This window comes from Pocillopora damicornis, chromosome 1, assembly GCF_964200805.1.
Source record: "Pocillopora damicornis chromosome 1, jaPocDami1.2, whole genome shotgun sequence".
NCBI classification, from domain to species: Eukaryota; Metazoa; Cnidaria; class Anthozoa; order Scleractinia; family Pocilloporidae; genus Pocillopora; species Pocillopora damicornis.
The window spans coordinates 12,801,911-12,821,792 of NC_142670.1; the positions used below are offsets into that span (position 1 = coordinate 12,801,911).

Consider the following 19,882-nt stretch of genomic DNA (forward strand, 5'->3'; position numbering starts at 1 on the left):
ACCACCATTTAATCAAAAATGTCAGATTTTAATGCAGCTCTGCATCATTTCAGGTGTATCAGTAATTACTCAAAACTATAGTCTGTATCAAAAACTCTAACTTAAAATTTCGCGTGGTAATGGCAATTTTTTAGGAGACGTTTTGTTATCGGTCGAAGTAATTAATTAATTAAGTAAAATAAACAATAAGTGGGTGCCTGAATGCATGACACGCATACTCCAGTTGGCAGTTTTTCACCCGAAGCTTAGCCCCGCTGATCGTCTTTACGGCTCTGTCGAAGTCTAGGAATTGACATTATCATTCCCTGGTTAAATAAAACGGTGAAAACATTCGGTTGATGGCCTAGAAGTCTAATCTTTCAGTGCTGGATATTTCACAGAGTTCGCAAGCATTAAAAATGCGCGAATGTTTCGTATTTGCTCCGAAAATCGTGACTAGCGGCGAATTAAATGCTGCATTTTGGCTTTCATTAATTTTCTTCTTTTTATTAATATAACGTTTAAAAGATTAAAAAATGAATGAAGTAAGAAAGAAACACAGGATGCATCCTGTAAGTCTGCGCAGGTTGAAGAAATTGTTAATAACGTTCATAAAAAAGAGGTGTTTTATAATAAAATGCTTGTAGGTCTTTTTAATTGTAAAAAGTTTGCCTGACGATCAATGCAAAGCAAATTATCACAAGAAGCCAAAAAGCATAGCACATATTCATGTGATCCTAACAGCGTCTGGCTCGGTATCTATTTACAAATAGAGAAGCCTTTACTAGGCTCTGTTCTGTTGCAACGCACCAAGGAAGCGGCTACGGCACAAATGGGGAGTTTTGTCTCTGCTCAGGTTATGGTAATGTAAATTGCGACGCTTACCATGATTACAAATCTTCGTTTGGTTATTCTGTGATTACTTTCCGATTGGGTTGTTCCGAAATTTCACTTACGAAAAAAAGCAAGAGAGAAGTCCGGGAAATGGTCCAACATAGAACACTTTCGCAGATGGCGTGACAGCTTTAGCTCGGCTGTATGTTTTAAACTCTGATAGAGCGCGCTCTTTCAACCAGTCCCTCCGTTACTGACTGTGAGGTAATCGCCAGTGGTTGTAAAATGCGAGGTAAATGCTGTATATCTGTCGATATTTATATTCTTCGTATACGGCAGAACTCGTAAAAATGTTCAGCGATGCTTCACACCAAAACGTCCAATAAAGTATTTGATCTTAATGAAAATATATATGAACCTATAGTAAATAACTGATGATCAAATTGAACGGTTCTTAGTGATCGTTACAAGTTTAATTTGTAAAAAAGTTGTTTTTGTGCAGCTTTTAAGGTCTACTATAATCACCAACAAGCGAGGAGTTTAATTGATATGCTTTTTTTAATTGAATGGGAACAATTAACCGTTGCATTTCACATACATTTGATAGTCGTGTTTTACGAACATTGAACAGTCGCATTTTTCAAACATTTGACAGTCGCCTTTTACGAACATTTAACGAGCGTATTATACATATATTTAACGGTCGAATTTTACGTACATTTAACAGTAGAATTTTTACGAACATTCAATAGTCGCATTTTACCAACATTTAACAGTAGTATTTTACTAACATTTAACGAGCGTATTATACATATATTTAACGGTCGCATTTTACGAACAATCGACAATCGCTTTTTACGAACATTCAATAGTCGCATTTTACGAACATTTTACGGTCGCTTGCTACGAACATTTAATAGTCGCTTACTACGAACATTTAACGGGCGTATCTTACGAACATTTAACAGGCGTATTATACATATATTGGATCAATATCAGTATCTGGGCCGAAGGCACTATGTAACAGAGCCATTTAAATTTATGACAAAATGGCTTATATAAAACATTACTAGAACTGAAACATCCCTTATGTAATCAAGGTCAAATGAATGGCCTTATGTAATAAATGTTTTTAAAATGTACGACCTTAAAGTTTGTAAAAAGCGCCCCTTAAATGTTCGTAAAATGCGGCTGTTAATGTTCGTAAAATGCGACTGTTAAATGTTCGTAAAAAGCGCCCGTTCAATTTTCGTAGAATGCGACTCTTAACAAAATGTTTTGCTCCTATCTGCTGGATAGCGAATTATTCAGAGGATAACGTTAATCATCCTTCGAACAACCAGGGCCAGGTGTTTTGAACACAAAGAAGACAATATTGTTACGTTGTGCTTTCTGTTCCATTGCTGTTGGGTTGAATTCTCGGCAGTGTGTCTTGCAGATTCTTATATACACACCCAGCCACCACTGATCCTAAAAAAGATAAATCTATGTATTTCCTTCAGGCTATAAAACTAATAACCCCGATGAGTGCAGGTTTTGGAAGCAAAGCCTGCGAAAACTTGTGAGCTGTCCTCCGTGAGAAATTACGTCAACGCTGTTTAAAAAAAAAACATATACCTTTAACGGTCCCATTTAACGAACATTTAACAGTGGCTTTTTACGAACATTCAATAGTCGCAATTTACCAACATTTAACAGTCGCATTTTACTAACATTTAACGGTCGCTTGCTACAAACATATAACAGTCGCATTTACGAACATTAAACAGTCGCTTTTACGAACATTTAACAGTTGCATTTTACGAACATTTAACAGACGCATTTTACGAACATTAAACGGTCGCCTTTACGAACATTAAACGGTCGCTTTTATGAACATTTAACAGTCGTATTTTAAGAACATTAAACATTCGCGTTTTACGACAACTTTAAGGTCGTGCATTTTAAGAACATTCCTCATCTTTTATTTGCCTTATATACACAATACAAAAAATATATATATACAGCGGTTATAGCTAACAGTCGCATTTTACGAACATTTAACGGGTGCTTTTTACAAACTTTAAGGTCGTACATTTTAAGAGCATTTATTCCATTAGGCCATTATTTGACCTTAATTACATAAGGGTTGTTTACTGGTGCTGTTTTTCATGAGCCGTTTTATCGTAACAACACAAATTTCAAGACCGATAAAGCGCAAAAAAACTGTAAAGCTACAATTATTTCAGGCTAGGTGAAATGAAGATCCAAATGCGTTATAAATCCACAATAACTTTAGCGAATACGTACGAAAGACTCTTCATCCAAAATGTTCGTATGCCTGTGCACGGAATGTCTGTGTTCCTGTGTGGCAGGTGTTTTAAGGAAACCTAAAAAGCTAAAAATTAGGCCTGGGAAACCGTACACAGAGATTTTAACCCAATCAATAACAACTACAAGGTTTTAAACGGATTTGGCCTAATTTAGACTGCATGGCTAACTGCATAATGGATGTGAGCTTGTAAAGTTGTGTGCCGAAACCGCGGGACATCTGAAACGGCTATAGTGGAAGAACGCCATGGTTTTTGAGATTTCTTCGCCGAAATTTTACATTGGTTAAAAACAATTGAATGCCAATCGTCTTCTTGGGGTACTTCGAAAGGGATGCTTGATGAAAGATGAAGTAAACAGAATCTGCCCGCAAAATATATAAAACCATGAGAAAGTTGATTAAGCGAGTGATAGCGATTGTTGTTTCATTACATAGTAGGGACTTGAGAAAACACGGCGGTCACGGAAACAAAATATTTCTTGGAAAGGCCACTGCAAACGATTTATTCATTTTACAACCTTGTGTACCTTCCAAAGGTTTCCTGCAAAATAAGAATACACAATCCCATCAAAGACTGGAAATTAAGCAGCTGAGTGAGCTTCTGTTTTGATTCAAGTTTTTCAGAATTGTTTTGTTTCCGTTAGACAGGGACCGCTGCTTAATCAAAAATGTATGAATTTCATGCAGCTCAGCATTCATTTCAAGTGTAATTGGCAGTAATTTTTCGAAACTTGAATCTTATCAAAAACTCTTACTTAAAACTCAGATTTTTGTTGTTACTTCGTGCCTTTCTGCTTAAACTGAATACCTCAGCCTTTCAACATTTGTGAAGTTTCATCACACTGTTTGAATTTTCGCGTGTGTTATGACAAGTTTTAGGAGACGTTTTGTTATTGGTCGAATGGATGAATAAGGTTAAATTATACAATAAGTACGTGTCTGAATGCATAGCACGCATCATACTCCAGTTGGCGGTTTTCTCACCCAAAGCCCAGCTCCGTTGATCTTCTTTACGGATCTGTCGCGGGCTGAAAATTAACATTGTCATTCTCTGGTTAAACAAAACCGTGAAAATATTCGGTCGACAGCCTAGAAGTCCAGTTTTTCAGTGCTGGATATTTCTAAGAGTTGGGAAACATTGATAATGCGTGAAATTTTCGCGCTTGCCTTTAGATGTGAGATCCAAAACTTGTGACTAAGCGATCAATGGAAGGGAACAGTTTTCTAATTTTATCTTTGTTGTTATTATGTGCTCCGTTAGGAGCATGGCTTCACTGCTCCATGGAAGGAAACAAAGGTAGGAAGTTATACTCTCTTCTATCCCTTAAACCTCAGCCAACTTTGATTCAGAATTGCACTAAATCATCTTTTGGCATAGGGCAGAAATGAAATTCTTAGATGTTTAAAGAAATATCATAGCGTATTTCTTTAAGGCGAAAGACTACGTACTTTTTGAACATTCATGTCTGTATTGACTTTTATTTCAATGCTAACCTCAATCTGCCAACTTTGAAGTCCAAATTAATTTGGAATTTTTTCGTAGTTTCTATTTTAAAAAAAACTTTACTTGAATCATTTATAAGGTCGCCTGCAATTTTAGTTGCAGCTAAGAGAAGCAGGAGTATTGATAAAACTTTACGCCAGTCAATGATTTTAGGACAGGTTACGAAAATCGATCAATTTTCAGCTGCTCGCAATGGGGTATTATGCAAAAAAAAAAAAATAAAAAAAAGCAATGACAACTTGGTGTTGATGTTTTCATTAAGCTCTTGTTCCAATTTTCTCTGTCAGAGAGACATTGAATATTTCGTTTATTTTAAAGAAAAATTGATGCCAACCGAAAAGCGATATTTACTTCACTTTTTAAAACGAATTTTCAATCACTTTGGGGTCTATTGTACAGATATATTTTGCATTGAGTTAGTGGAAATAGGTAGCTTGTTTTGTTGATTCAAAAACTCCCTCTTTCTGCATAATTTTTTTTAATACCCATCGAGAAAGACAAATCGTGTCAATTCTTGGTTAACAGAGAAATCATTCTAGCCACTCAAGCATCAGGATTGTCATGTACCATTCAGATTCTTTTAATTTCGTCTGTGATTTAGGCGCTTTGGTGATATATGCTCGCAATTCCTGTCACTAATTTTAAAAAAATTTATTGTTACAAAAAGTCAATGACATTTGTCATTATTTATCTTGCAAATCCCTTGCAGACCATGGTTGCCGAAGTCTTATGTTTCTGAAATCCTTTGGAGGACATGCTTTGCAACGCCACGTTTTTAAAGAAATCTATTTAACCATGGGAATTGAGCCTTATAGCGACTGCAAAAATAGGTGCCTCATGGAAAATTCTTGTGTGTCCGTGAACATTGGTCCACCTGACAAGAATGGCCTAAGGGTCTGTCAACTGAGTGATTCTGATCACACTCAACATCCTGATGACCTTAAACCCCAAGAAGGATATTTGTATTGGGCGTCAAAGGTGCGGGAAAAATGGATTTTACCTAATGATGTTTATTTATTTATTTTCGATATAAAAAATATTGCTGAAAATAAATTTGTCCTTGTAGAATATGTGCTCCAGCAAGCCTTGTCCTCAAAATATGATCTGCGTTAATGGATTTACCAACAAGAGATACATTTGCTTAATGTGCAAAGTTGGTTTTATGGGAGAAAGATGTGAACAAGGTAAAAAGAGAACTTGCTTTTTCGGTATTTAAGTTAATTCTAATTTTTTTTTTTTGGTCCTCTCTTCTTGTGTAGGTTCAGTTGGGAATATAAATCAATTAACTCACACAATCAGTTTTATTAGGAGAATTCACTTTCCATAAATTTGTATATTTGTATTTATTTTGTTCTTTTTGTAATTGCTTCTATAACGTGTATAAATAAGTGTCTCATTTTTGTAACAGCTCCAGTGCTCCATGAATCATTTTTTTTAAAGAAGCTTTTAATATATAATTTTTTTCATCATCAAAATGGTTAAAACAAACACGTGCAGAAATTCTGTAAAAAGAAAAACAAAACAAAACAAAACAAAAAAACCCTCTCACTACATGGATGCATTCTTCTCCTCTAGAGCTTTCTTTGTAAAGCCCTAGATAGCAGTGGACTGCAGTACGAAAATCCCGTAACCGTGGAATGGGCTAGACTATGTGTCTTTCCACATTACCCAGTTTCTATACCTGGTCCTCTGTGATAACGTGAGTTGTTAGCCATTCCCCTTTGGAATTCAAGAGAGTTATTTCTACTTCAGCGTTTTCTTTCATTCGAAGATAATTATGCTTGAGCATCATTTACTATTTTGTTTGTTTGTTTTTTCAGATATAAACGAGTGCATCAGTGATACCGACGGTTGTCATTATAATGCAAGTTGCAACAACACAATTGGCTCTTACACATGCAAATGCAAGCCAGGATTTAGTTGTAGTTAGTATGACAGATGTTTTGATTGTTAATCAGTGCAACGTTTATACAGTACTTGTATAGATTCTGATGGGATTCTCACCAACCAACACCGCCGGTTCATAACCAACAATTCGTGTACGAGTTGATCAAACTATATTTTGAAATAGCTTGCATCATGATATCCTTTTGGAACAAGCCAGATTTTCATGAATATGTTTAAGCAAATTTCCAAATGTACAAATTCTGTCATGTTTTCGATTACGACTACTACTACTACGTTCTTAAAGAGTTTCAGAGTAAAAAATTGATTATAATAATAAAAAAAAGGAACAGGCACACAAACAAAAAACAATGATAGATTACATCAAGATTTTACCTTTCTCAATAGAATTAAACAACGTGTGATATGAAAAAAGGGTTGAAGTAAACTTTGTTTTTATCTTTCAGCATTCCAAGCCCTCTTTACAAATCTCAATGCCACTGGTAGGTATGGTCCAACGACGCTGGGTAGTCACTACACTGGTCAAGATCATGACGGACAGGTTACACTGTCCGGCGGTATTCAACAGTGGAATGTGCCGTACACTGGTGACTACAGAATAGAAGCGATCGGAGCAGCAGGAGGATACGATCAACTTGACGAAAGTGTTCAATACCGAGGAAGAGGGGCGATTATGGTTGGAACATTTCGCCTAAACAAGGGTGAAGTCATACAAATAATTGTTGGTCAAGAAGGAGGAATAACCAAACGGAGGTGGTCTTCTGGAGGTGGTGGAGGAACATTTGTTGTGAGAGGAGCCAATACACCTTTGATCATAGCTGGAGGCGGGGGAGGCTTACAAATTGTTAATTCAAGACATGGAGGATGTGACGCCAGCACACAAACAACAGGGAATACTGGATACAAATCATGGCCAGGGGGAAGCAATGGACATGGTGCACAGACTGCTGATAACAGCGCTCATTCAGGTAAAATTATATTGTGATGTTTCCTTACTCTTCATGGCCTTAGCAGCAACTTAATCAACTTGTACGTTTCTGGTTTCTATGCAAGATTAGTGCTCATAAGGTGGCAATATCGTTAGTAAGCTAGTTTGTGATTGAGCATGAAAAGATAGGTCACAGTTTTCACCCAGTGTCCTTCTAAGCATCAAATACCTTTACATTCCTTAAAGTATCACTTCCTCTGATCTTTCAACATTTTAAAAACCCACAAGAAATTATGAAATTTCGCCTCAATCACAGAATTTAACATTGTTATACATTAATTTATCAAATAGCCTAAGTTGGTATCTTGGGAGTCTTCGGACCAAATGTCATGGCAATCCTAGTAAAGTTCACATACCTTATTAATTCGTTCAAAGAAGGCACATTCACAAAAAAAAGGATTTAGTTTTTTTTGCTTTCCCGAAAATTTACGCGTTTGGGTGACTACATGTCAAGTTATATCAACACCGCAAAAACCCAGAATTCCGACTGCCAATAGAAACACTGAGGCGTCCTGTAGAGAATCTCAGCAAGAACATATTCGGCAGGTTACCACCATTAGTTACCTATGACAGACCTTTAGTTCAACTCAGCTGAATGGCAATTTCGATTTCAAATCTTTTTTTTTTTATAATTTTTAACTTAAAAGCGGCTTGGGCACGTCGCGGCAAAACTTAATGGTCGCTGACCGAGTGCGAGCGGCGAAGATTGCTTAAACCGCAAGCCTTTATGTGTTTCGCTACTCCGCTTTTAATTTCTTCTTATGCAGACAGAAAGACTTCTTTTTACTTTCATCTATGGATTCTTCTCCTTTTCATCTATATCTATTCCCATTCTAGTTTTAAACGCAGACATATTGCGAAGATCTCAACGGAGATGTTTACGTGATCGAAATTCAAGGATCAAGCAGTTTTGCCCTGAGAAAGCCTTCGGGAGTCATTTATGTTTACATGTTATAATTGGCTATTCACAATTTGGCCGGCTAGCGAATTCAGTTCAAAAATATGCTTTTTTTAATAACTCACGTGTGTTTTAATATTTTACGTAAATTTTTCTCCGAAACTTTATGTCAAATAACAATGTTTAGTTTTACATGGAAAAAAAATTCCGAGAAAATTCCGAAAAAATTGGCCCTTGGAGGTCTACCGTATCCTTAGATCAATTTCCATGTATCATTATATTTTTTTCCTCAGGTGGAGGTGGTGGCGGCTTTTGTTCAAGTGGAAGAAGTGGAGCGTATTTCAATGGAACCGTGGGGGAGGGTGGAGAGGGTGGTAAGGGATTTCTTTAGGGAGGGGTGGGTGGGAGAACCCGTTACAACGATACCACTGGTGGGTTTGGGGGAGGAGGTGGGGCTTGGGGATGGGCAGGGGGAGGAGGAGGAGGAGGAGGGTACTCTGGGGGAGGTAGTGGTAAAGACCTAGGTAATTCCTGTGGCGGTGGAGGTGGGTCGTTTAATGCTGGAAACAACCAACATAATGATTGTTGTTACAACTCTGCAGGTCATGGTCAGGTGACGATAACGTTACAGTAGAGTAAACTAACCATTAGCTACCAAACTTCAAAAAAAAGATCAACAGACTGAGAGGGTGAATCAGGGCGTTGGACGTTATATTTCTTTAACGTGGACATTAGGTCGAGGTTTATCTTCAAAGGGAAGTGTTGAGAACAGACTTCTGCCTAAGAGACTATTTCATAATAACATCAGAACAACTAGCATATCTCAAAGCTTCATCTCGATCTCCTCATTTTCCTTCGATCGTGCATTTTAGTAACAGTATGTCATTATGTTGGTTGACCTTCTCTAATTTGGCTTGTTAACTCAGTTCGTAAAGCATTGCACCGGTATGGCAGAAGTCATGGGTTCAAATCCCGCGCAGGCCTTAATTTTTCGGGCCTTATTTTCAGTACTGCTTAGGTCGTGTTCATTTCAATGAAAACTGCTTTAATTTTCTTAAAAGGATGTTTCTTTGACAACCATTTTGGGGATTTTAAAATGTCGAAGCCATAATTGAACTAGATAGACTTAAGGTGTGTAAACTTTATCGACATTTAGAAAGCAAAGCTAGATATTCCTGAATATGAACAAACAACTGGTGCCAGAGGAATATATTATAGAGAGGCCATAATGTCGTTCTATCACTCAGTTTTACCCATATCCAATATGTTATACTATAGAGAAGAAATTATGTCGTTCTGTTACTCAATTTTTACTCATATCCATTGTGTTATATCATAGAGAGGCAACGATGTTGTTCTGGTACTCAATTTTACCTATATTCATTATGTTACATAATAGAGAGGCAACATTGTCGTTCTGTTACTCAATATTACCTATGTTCATTATGTTATATAATAGAGAGGCATCAGCGTCGTTCTGTTACTCAATTTTCACATATCCATTATATTATATTATAGAGAGGCAAGAATGTCGTTCTGTCGCTCAATTTTACCCATATCCACTATGTTGTATTATAGAGAGGCAACAGTGTTTTTCTGTCACTCAATTGTACCCATATCCACTATATTGTATTATAGAAAGGTAGCAGTGTCGTTCTGTTACTCAATTTTACCCATATCCACTATGTTATATTATAGAGAAGCAACAATGTCGTTCTGTCACTCAATTTTACCCATATCCACTATGTTATATTATAGAGAAGCAACAATGTCGTTCTGTCACTCAATTTTGCACATATCCACTATGTTGTATTATAGAGAGGCAACATTGTTGTTCTGTCACTCAGTTTTACCCATATCCACTATGTTATATTATAGAGAGGCAACAGTGTTGTTCTGTTACTCAATTTGACCCATATCCAATATGTTATACTATAGAGAAGCAACAATGTCGTTCTGTCACTCAATTTTACCCATATCCACTTTGTTGTATTATAGAAAGGCAATAGTCTCGCTCTGTCACTCAATTTTACCCATATCCACTAGGTTATATTATAGTATTGCAATAGTGTCTTTCTGTTACTCAATTTTACCCATATCCCACTAGTATATATTATAGAGATGCAACAGTGTCGTTCTGTTACTCAATTTTACCCATATCCAATATGTTGTATTATAGAAAGGCAACAGTGTCGTTCTGTTACTCAATTTTACCCATATCCAATATGTTATATTATAGAAAGGCAACAGTGTCGTTCTGTTACTCAATTTTTCCCATATCTACTGTTATATTATAGAGACAACAGTGTTGTTCTGCACTCAACTTTACCCATATCCATTATGTTTTATTATAGAGAGGGAATAAAGTCGTTCTGTCACTTAGTTTTACCCATCTCCGTTATGTTTTATTATAGAGATGGAACAGAGTCATTCTGTCACTCAATTTTACCCATATCCATTATGCTGTATTCATTGCTTTGTTAACGATTATCTACGGGCCAGTCATTAAATGTCACTTAGGGGGAGGGGGGTAGAATTGGGGGGATTAGGTGGTTTTCAGGGGGGAACGGTAGGGGATGTCAGTCGTCACCAACACAGTATAAGGGAAGGGCTACAGAAAATTGACTGGCAATTAACTTTCAATGAATGGTGATGGGGCATTCGAAAATTACTGAGCCCTGAAGGAGGATTGGGTAAATTTGATCGGGATGGAATAAAATCTTTTAACGCTTCCAAGGGGATAAATAATGACAGTCTTTTTTGCACATTTGTTAGTTAAACTTAGCACAACTAAGTCAACCATGGAATTTGAAGTTAGTTTACTTGCAAAATAAAAATAAAAAAAAGATTCTTGGAGATCACGTTGACAAAGAAAGTGCTTTTAAGTGGCCGTAAGACACTGTGCTACGTAACCTAGTGACCTGAATTCCTCACACTTGAGAATGTTTTTGTAAGCGGCTCTCGCGAAAAGCGATTTATGTAATAATTTCGAAGCAACAATGAACTGATACCTTTGATGTTGATTACTTTGGGACTTACCCTATTAGCGTATCTTGGAAAAAAAAATGAGGTACATTTTAGAACGTTCTCCTTCGAAGCTTTTAAACACAACAAGAAAAAAACTTCTGCGGAAAAAATCTATCAGAACTTGAATTATGGTAAATAAAAAGAATACGAGAACAAAAGGAATAACGTTTATTAAAAAAATAACTGAGATTGTAGGAAATAATACATGTGGGAAAGTGGAGTCAAAAGATAGAGATAACCGATGGAAGAAAACAGGAAAAAAAATCATAAGTTATTTTAACTATGCAGCAAAACAATATACTATCAGTGTCCTTGAGACGAGAAGTAAACATACCCCTCCTTTAACTAAGCAGCGCAATTTTAATCGGCGGATTCTTGTCAAATATTTATCTAACATCAGAAAAGCTCCTTTTTGGCCGAGTTTTAAAGACATGGGACTTTGGCTCTATATTTTTTTCGTCTTCCTGGTTTTTGTTCTTGAAAAAGTATTATCCTAAAAGGATGGTAAGATTCTTTTATTGCTTTGAGAAATTAGATTTACCTTGTTTCTGTCTCTATTAGTAAATCATCCTCAACGGTTTACTAAAGAAACTTCGAAATGCGTCATTTCAGAGACTGAAAATTAAAAGCTAAATTGATGAAGAGACTTCAAACCACTTGCAAAATTTAAATGCTTTGTCTTTTTTTTAGTTTTTTTAGTTTTTTTCTTTTTTTGTCGCCTATGAAGAAACATTCTCCTTTTATTCACTTTTTTGACCTTTAACGTCCATAAGAAAGTTGATTAAGCGAGCGATAGCGATTGCTGTTTCATTAAATAGTAGGGACTTGAGAAAACACGGCGGTCACGGAAACAAAAGATTTCTTGGAAAGACCACTGCAAACGATGTATTCATTTTACAACCTTGTATACCTTCCAAAGTGGAGGCGCAGTAGCCCCATAGTTAGTGCGCTCGACTCCGGATCGGGTGGTCCGGGTTCGAGCCCTGGCCCTCGAGACTCTTAGGCAAGACACTTTGTACACCTGGTGTACAAATGGGTATCAGCAAATGTGCTGGAGGTAACCCTGCGATGGACTAGCATCCCATCCACTCTTATACGCTTCATGCCAAGAAAACCGGAGTTAAGCACCGTCCCCATGGGCCACTCGGGCCCGTATCAAGGCTTTACAAAGACATTTGTGGAGATGAGAGTCCCACACTCGTCACTGCGGTAACTCAGTTTGCCAGATTTTCCTTATAAAAGAAAAATTAAGTTCAACAGAGTTCTCAATGTCCTGTTTCATAATATAAAATCCATTGATGATATTTTAATAGCTCAGAAATAATCAAGAAATAAAACAATCTTTCATAATCAATAGAAATAGCTTTACATTGGTTATTTAACCGAACTTCCATCGCAAAAGATTTTTTACATTGTGGATAAGGAAATAACTTCAAGTATGAAATAAACATGATGTTAAATAAGCATGGCGGAACAGTAAATTGTCCTAGTCAACAAGTAAGTAAAATGTTTCGCGATTATTATTGTAAGATTATTGATCTTCGAGTTGATATTCTATTCCATCTTTCAATTTTTAGGAAAGATTTTAAACTTTAAGAGCGTTTTCTAGGGCTCTTTGTAACATCCTCATTGAAACTGTGTGTTCCTAACAAACAAACTTATTATATAAAAATACAAAACATGTTTGGTACAGTTCAATACCAAACAGTTAACAACCTGTCAAATAGGTAAGGACAAAATAAATATTAATAAGTGCCGGCGAAGTGTAATGGAAGTCGGACGAGTCAGGGGTAAACTTGGCTCGGATTTTCATCCCATACGGGGAGAATAGTAATACCCAAGGACCTGGGGTGAGTTTTAACAGGGTTGCTCACTTTGCTATCGTGCTGAATTTTTTTCGTACTAAAAAAAGTCATTGTAGTCTCTTCTTAAGTTTGTTATCAACATTATCTCCAGTGGACATTTTTTATATGAGGCCTTACGATATCTCCACGGGACACTTTTTGAGAAGGCTTTACTTCGCTAAAATAATTAAGGATCAACATGATCATTACTACCTTTTAGTTCTTACTTTCGTCTCCATAAAGAATTTTATAGCAAAAACTCGCGAATAATCTGATGTAAAACTCTAAGGTAAAATTAAACTCCAACTTAAAAAGCAGTCTCACAATCTGAAAAGTAAAAGTGAAATCCAAAAACATACTGCGAAAAGAAAAAAAAGAACACACAAAAAGCAAAACAAAACTGTAAAAAAAAGGTCAAAAAGCAAAAACAAGACATTCAACTAAAAAAAATAGGATGACTGGTTTTATGTCTGATTAAAAAAAAATTAAGAAATCATCAGAGAAAGTGAATATTATAATGACTTTATCATTGTTAATTAAGCTAAGAAATGAATCAACGTATGTTTATTAAAATGCGATATCACTTTTTCTATCAAGTTTTCTTTTTAGCCTCCCAAGCAGTCAACTCATGGATGACAAGAAAAAAATGATAAGAATTTTATTGAAAAATTTGGGTTGATGATCTTGAGACTCACGTAGTTTTACATTCCTGGAATGCGAGGGACTCCGGAGGGACTACGACGGCAACATAGTTAGTTCCCCTTCCAACCGATATGGGCTGAACACTTAGAGGATGCAATCAGCAATGTTGATAGCGTAATGTTTTTGATAGAAATAGTAGAGATGGTAAGTTTTGAGCTCGGTGAAGGATTGAGAAAGATTTTTTTGTCTTGTCACGAGCGTGGAATTAGCGTGGGAGCTCAAAACTTACCATCTCTACTATTTTTTATCAAAAACATTACGCTATCGACGTTGCTGATCCTAACAGTGTGTGGGAAGCGTGTTATAAGAACTTCGTAATAGACCTCGCTCACCGAAGAGTCTTTGTGGCTCAGTGGTTGAGCATCGGAGCGCAAATCCAAAGGTCTGAGGTTCGATTCCTCATAGGGACTAAGAATATTTCTTTATCCCACGCTCGTGACAAGACGAAAAAACATCTCTCTTACCTTAATGCATTTGGAAATCTGTGAGTTATTGAGATTTTCCCACAAATTAAGTATTTCATCCTTTTCCTTTTTAATTTTTTTTCAGGGGGTTGAGTGGGGGGGGTGAAGCCTTGCTATTGAAATAATTTTAATCATAAAATCTGGAGATTACATAATTACTGTGACTACAGTAAGTCTGCATATGCGAGTGAACCTTTTTTAGGATATTTATCTCCATGTGCGGCGCTTAGTAAACTTTGCCTGCTAATTTTTGAGTGGCCAAGGGCATTTGTCAACACAACTCTTTAATTTGTATTCTTAGGTATTATTTCCTTATTCTGAAATTCCCCATTTGTAATGAAAAACACGCCGAATAATTTTGGCACAAAACCTGTGAATTCATCTCTTGCCACGCAAACTGGTCAGATAGTAATTTTTCAGTGCCAACGTATGTAAAAACAAAAAAAACTTAGATTTTTTAATTTCCCTCTACAGTAATGCTGACTTTGACAAAGCATTTATATGGATCAGGTGAGAAGTGCTAATTTAAGACTTTAGCAAGCATGTATTTACTTTCCCGAGAATTCAAGGGAAACATGGTAAAACTCTGAGAGATTTATCAGGATCAAAAAAATGACTAAGCTAATCGTATTCGGAGTGCACTTACAAACCACAGTATGCCTCAGGTCTCAGAGTAAATGTTGTTAATTTGCTGTCACCCTGATCCCAGAACCACCATTTACAAATTAAAACAAATAATAAGAATAGAATTGTGAAAGCTGTGGATGAGCTTTGCCAACAAGCTATCCGTGTTTTCTTTTGTTTAGTTATTCTCATTTTATGACTGCTTTTAGTTTTTTTTCCCAGAATGCCAAATTTCATGTTTTCAAGATTCCTGTTACATGTTGCAAAACCAAGGACCGGATTGGAACGATAACAGAATATTATGTCAAAAGTAGGGGGCTGACCCAGTTTCCATTGAAACCGTAAAAGATTGGAACTTTTTAAATGACTTGATTCAAAAACCCAAATCGAAATATAATAAATGGATCATTGGTTTGGAAAAAGAAGCAGGCAACTTGACTTGGTTGAGTGGAAGATCACTGACCATTTGCAAATGGGATAAAAACCAGGCAAGTGACGACGAAGATGTGGCAATAATAGTCAAGACGTCTTTGAATGACAGTAAAGTGGGCCTATTTCAAAAGACCCACGGGGATCAGCCTTATGCCTCAATTTGTGAAATTAACAAAGGTAAGAGGCAACACAATTGAGCAAACTAGGGATGTGCTCAAAGCCCTTGAGCGTAAAAAAGTGCTGCCAGACCTTGATAAAATGATAAAACCTTGCACCTTTATTTCCCTTATTGTGTTGAAGCTTCAAATCAATTCCTTCATTTTAGTTTTAAAATGGCCATTTTTTGTGTCTACCTACGCCTGATACTTCCATGTCGATCATCGCTAAAATTTTCGAGCTTCTCACAGTAATGAATGAAATATCGCTACAACGGTGCCAAAGAACACCGTGATAATGAACATATTTAAGCTTTACACTCGTGAGTAGATAAAGAAAGAAAAGACTCCTGCTACGTGTCTATGGCCTCTGGATTTACATGGATGTTTAACAGAGGTTATTGTCGAGACTGTGGAGTTGACCTAGTTTCCATTGAAACCGAAGAGGAATGCATATGGTTCTTTATTGATCGCGAGATTCGAAATCGCTATACTGTAGAGTGGTACATCGGGTTGGAAAAAATGGAAAGAAATTGGACTTGGGTGAGTGAAAGGCCGCTGAAAATAGAGAGAAAACCAGCCAAGCAATAACAATAGAGTGGCATCTATGGTCAGGGAGTCTGATTCAGGTGAACAGGGCTTATCTACTGATCCAGCGGGGACAGATCCCAAAGCTTTTATTTGTGAGATGTCCAAAGGTAAGACAAATTTGCGCCTGCTTTGCGCACAATAAACAGAGAAGCGTGTGTCTAGGCCCTCAGTGAGACAGAAATGTCATCATGGACCACACTGTCAGGAATATATTGATCTTGGGTTTGCGCGTCACGTTTCCTTTCCACTTCGCAAACGCGTATGAACTATGCATTATGGATGACTTGCATTCGAAAATGGAAGCCACTTTGATATCGAGCAGCACAAAATAGTTAGACTTAAGGTTTCAGAACCGGAAATGAAAATAATTGAGATTGATGCGATTATGGTGTACCAATCAGTTCGTCCTATGAACGAGACTAGTGAGACTTCTTCTAGAAACATGCCACATTTCGCAACGCCAACGATATTTTGTGGTGCTGAATATCATCACAAAGGAAGGTGTAATTTTTAATGGCATTAAATCCTTACAAATTGCCAATATTATTGTCCAGTATTGCCAGGCTATTCCTTTTTATTAGCAATGATGGATTGTAAATTTCAAGTAGGCTTTAAAGTCAGTTTATTTGTTAGTCACCTATTAGCGCTTTTTTTCCCGGTTTTTTTTAAGGGTTGGATTTACGTCACGGTTTCTGTCAAGTCAACGGCATCTTCTAATTATAATATTGTTATTGTCTTAGACTTGACAAGCGCAGCGAAAAGACAGAAAACGCAACAAACAAAAGGTGGAAACGAACAAAGGTTCGTAAAAGGGAACCTGTAGAAAGAGAGCCACTCACAGGTTCTCCTAAATGGGCGCTGTCCGATGAATGGAGGGAAATCATGCAAAGGAGAGACCAGGAACAAACGGAAATGTAAGAATACTGCTTAGCCTTTACACTTATTATTGGATGCTGTCGCTTTTACTTCGAGTTTACCAACTATGAAAGTGAAGCACAGAAGAACGTACAAACTATGTAAAATTCACTGTCTCTATGTATTCATGCTATGAAGAATTTCGTAATATGCTTGTTTCCTTTATACAAGGCAGTTACATTGTTTACCTAACATTTTTTTGGTTCAGCAGAGAACTTGAGGATGAAGAGACCACTGACGAAACCAGAGCGGGAGAAAGAGGAGGAGAAGAAACTGATAATGACAGCTCCTCAGGTAGCGATTGTGACTTTTAGAACGAATAGTTTGTTTTTCTGTGTGGGTGTGTGTGTTAAAGGAATAGTGTGATTGTACATAAATCACAACTTTTAATCATTGGATTATACATTTACGTGAATTAGATTTTCAACTTTCATTTTTCGCATTATTATTAACAATACTATTTTTGAGAAACACAAATGTTAGATTAAGTTTTTTCTTCTAATGTATATGTACTGCGATAAAAACAACGCGTGACTGAGGAATACTGAAATAAAATTAACAGCTATTTGTAATTGAAACATGAGATGATTCACGATTTTATGATTCCACCAAGATCACACCCAAGCAATGCAAAAATCTTTAACGTGCCCCGTAAGAATACTCGAGAATGTTGAATTTTCCCATTAAGATTGCTCAAGAAAGGCTCGTTAAAGCCCCCACAATACGCACACAACTGTCTTCACACAGTATTCATGTGTACACCGGTATTTAGCCTGAAATCTCGTCATGAATCTAATAAGAATCCGTATACCTACCTTGAAACAACAGTAGTATCTATATCTTATAATTCCTACAATATACGTGAAGTATACAGACCTCTGTAATGACATGAAGGTAATATATATATATATATATATATATATATATATATATATATATGTATATATAACTAACTGCAGACAGTACTGTTTCGGCCTTCTGGGCCTCATCAGTGCAGTGCTGATGCTAGGATGGAGGTAAGGCTATATAGCCACCCCAAGTGATCTCACATATGTGGGATCATCTAAGCCATGCCAGAGTGCTCAAACTAGATAAACTAGTGTATATATATGTATATATATATATATATATATATATATATATATATATATATATATATATTGTGAGAGGAAAAAGACAAATAAACTACAAATTCATCCCTAAAAGCCTGTTTGGTGGTTGCCCACTAATCAGGGGATTTACTCATCAGTGGGCAACTACGTAACAGGCTTGTAGGGATGAACTTGTAGTTTCGAGTATTTGTCTTTTTCCTTCCACAATATATACATAGCTCTACTCCTATGTTTTAACAACCAGAAAATAAGAGGACATTCACAAATACAGCCAACCAGCAACTCGACAAGAAAATTCACGGAAAATATTGGCGGGAGCATAGAGGCAAACGGACGACCAAACGAACAAGAAAATTCTGAGAAAAGTAGATAATGTATTGCAATTTTTACCTTTCGCTGAAGCCTCTCCAAAACATGCAATTCTTCACCCTTTCTTCTATCTGAAAATGAAATCATCGCGGTGAGATGAAATAAAAACAGCGCATTCCAAATAATCTTTCTTTATTTTCATGTTGCTTAATCTTGCTTACCTTTATGTTTTTGAACTTTAAGACGACATTTTCCAGCAATTTTTTTTGGTTTAGGTTCCATTGTTACCATTATTATTTTGTTACCCAAATATCTGTGTACAAAATGATTTTGAAAATGAACCAGATGGTGACACAAATATGGTGGTTTAAAAGAATGGTAGCAGTGGTGACGATACAAAACTATTTGCACATTCTAGCCGATATTCTCTACGTTGGGAAGATAACGCCAGTCGATGCTGTCCAGCAGATAAGTGTTCACAAAATGTTTTGCTCCTATCTGCTGGATAGCGAATTATTCAGTGGATAACGTTAATCACCCTTCGAACAACCAGGGCCAGGTGTTTTGAACACAAAGAAGACCATATTGTTACGTTGTGCTTCCTGTTCCATTCCTGTTGGGTTGACTTTCCGGCAGTGTGTCTTGCAGATTCTTATATACACACCCAGCCACCACTGATCCTAAAAAAGATAAGTCTATGTATTTCCTTCAGGCTATAAAACAAATAAACCCAATGAGTGCAGGTTTTGGAAGCAAAGCCTGCGAAAACTTGTGAGCTGTCCTCCGTGAGAAATTACGTCAACGCTGTTTAAGAAAAACATATACATTTAACGGTCGCATTTTTACGAACATTTAACAGTCGCTTTTTACGAACATTCAATAGTCGCATTTTACGAACATCTAACAGTCACATTTTATGAACATTTAACAGTCGCATTTTGCGAACATTTAACGGTCGCTTGCTACAAACATATAACAGTCGCATTTTACGAACATCAAACGGTCGCTTTTACAAACATTTAATAGTCGCATTTTACGAAAATCAAATGGTCGCCTTTACGAACATTAAACGATCGCTTTTACGAACATTTAAAAGTCGTATTTTAAGAACATTTAACATTCGCGTTTTAGGACAGATTTAAGGTCGCACATTTTAAGAACATTCCTCATCTTTTGTTTGCCTTATATACACAATACAAAAAAAATTATTTACAGCGGTTATAGCTAGACCCAGGAACCGGGCTTATGGGAGAGCCACATCTATTACATAATCCCATTTATTTGACCT

The 19,882-nt window shown here is 36.6% G+C and overlaps 1 pseudogene across 1 annotated transcript; it reads left to right on the forward strand.

Moving 5' to 3' along the window:
• Nucleotides 1-4,221: 4,221 nt before the first annotated feature.
• Nucleotides 4,222-11,438, forward strand: LOC149052069 (uncharacterized; annotated as a pseudogene). Its single transcript, XR_016189102.1, has 6 exons — nucleotides 4,222-4,421; nucleotides 5,338-5,606; nucleotides 5,695-5,812; nucleotides 6,449-6,553; nucleotides 6,980-7,501; nucleotides 8,713-11,438. The product of XR_016189102.1 is annotated as an uncharacterized LOC149052069 (transcript).
• Nucleotides 11,439-19,882: the final 8,444 nt, after the last annotated feature.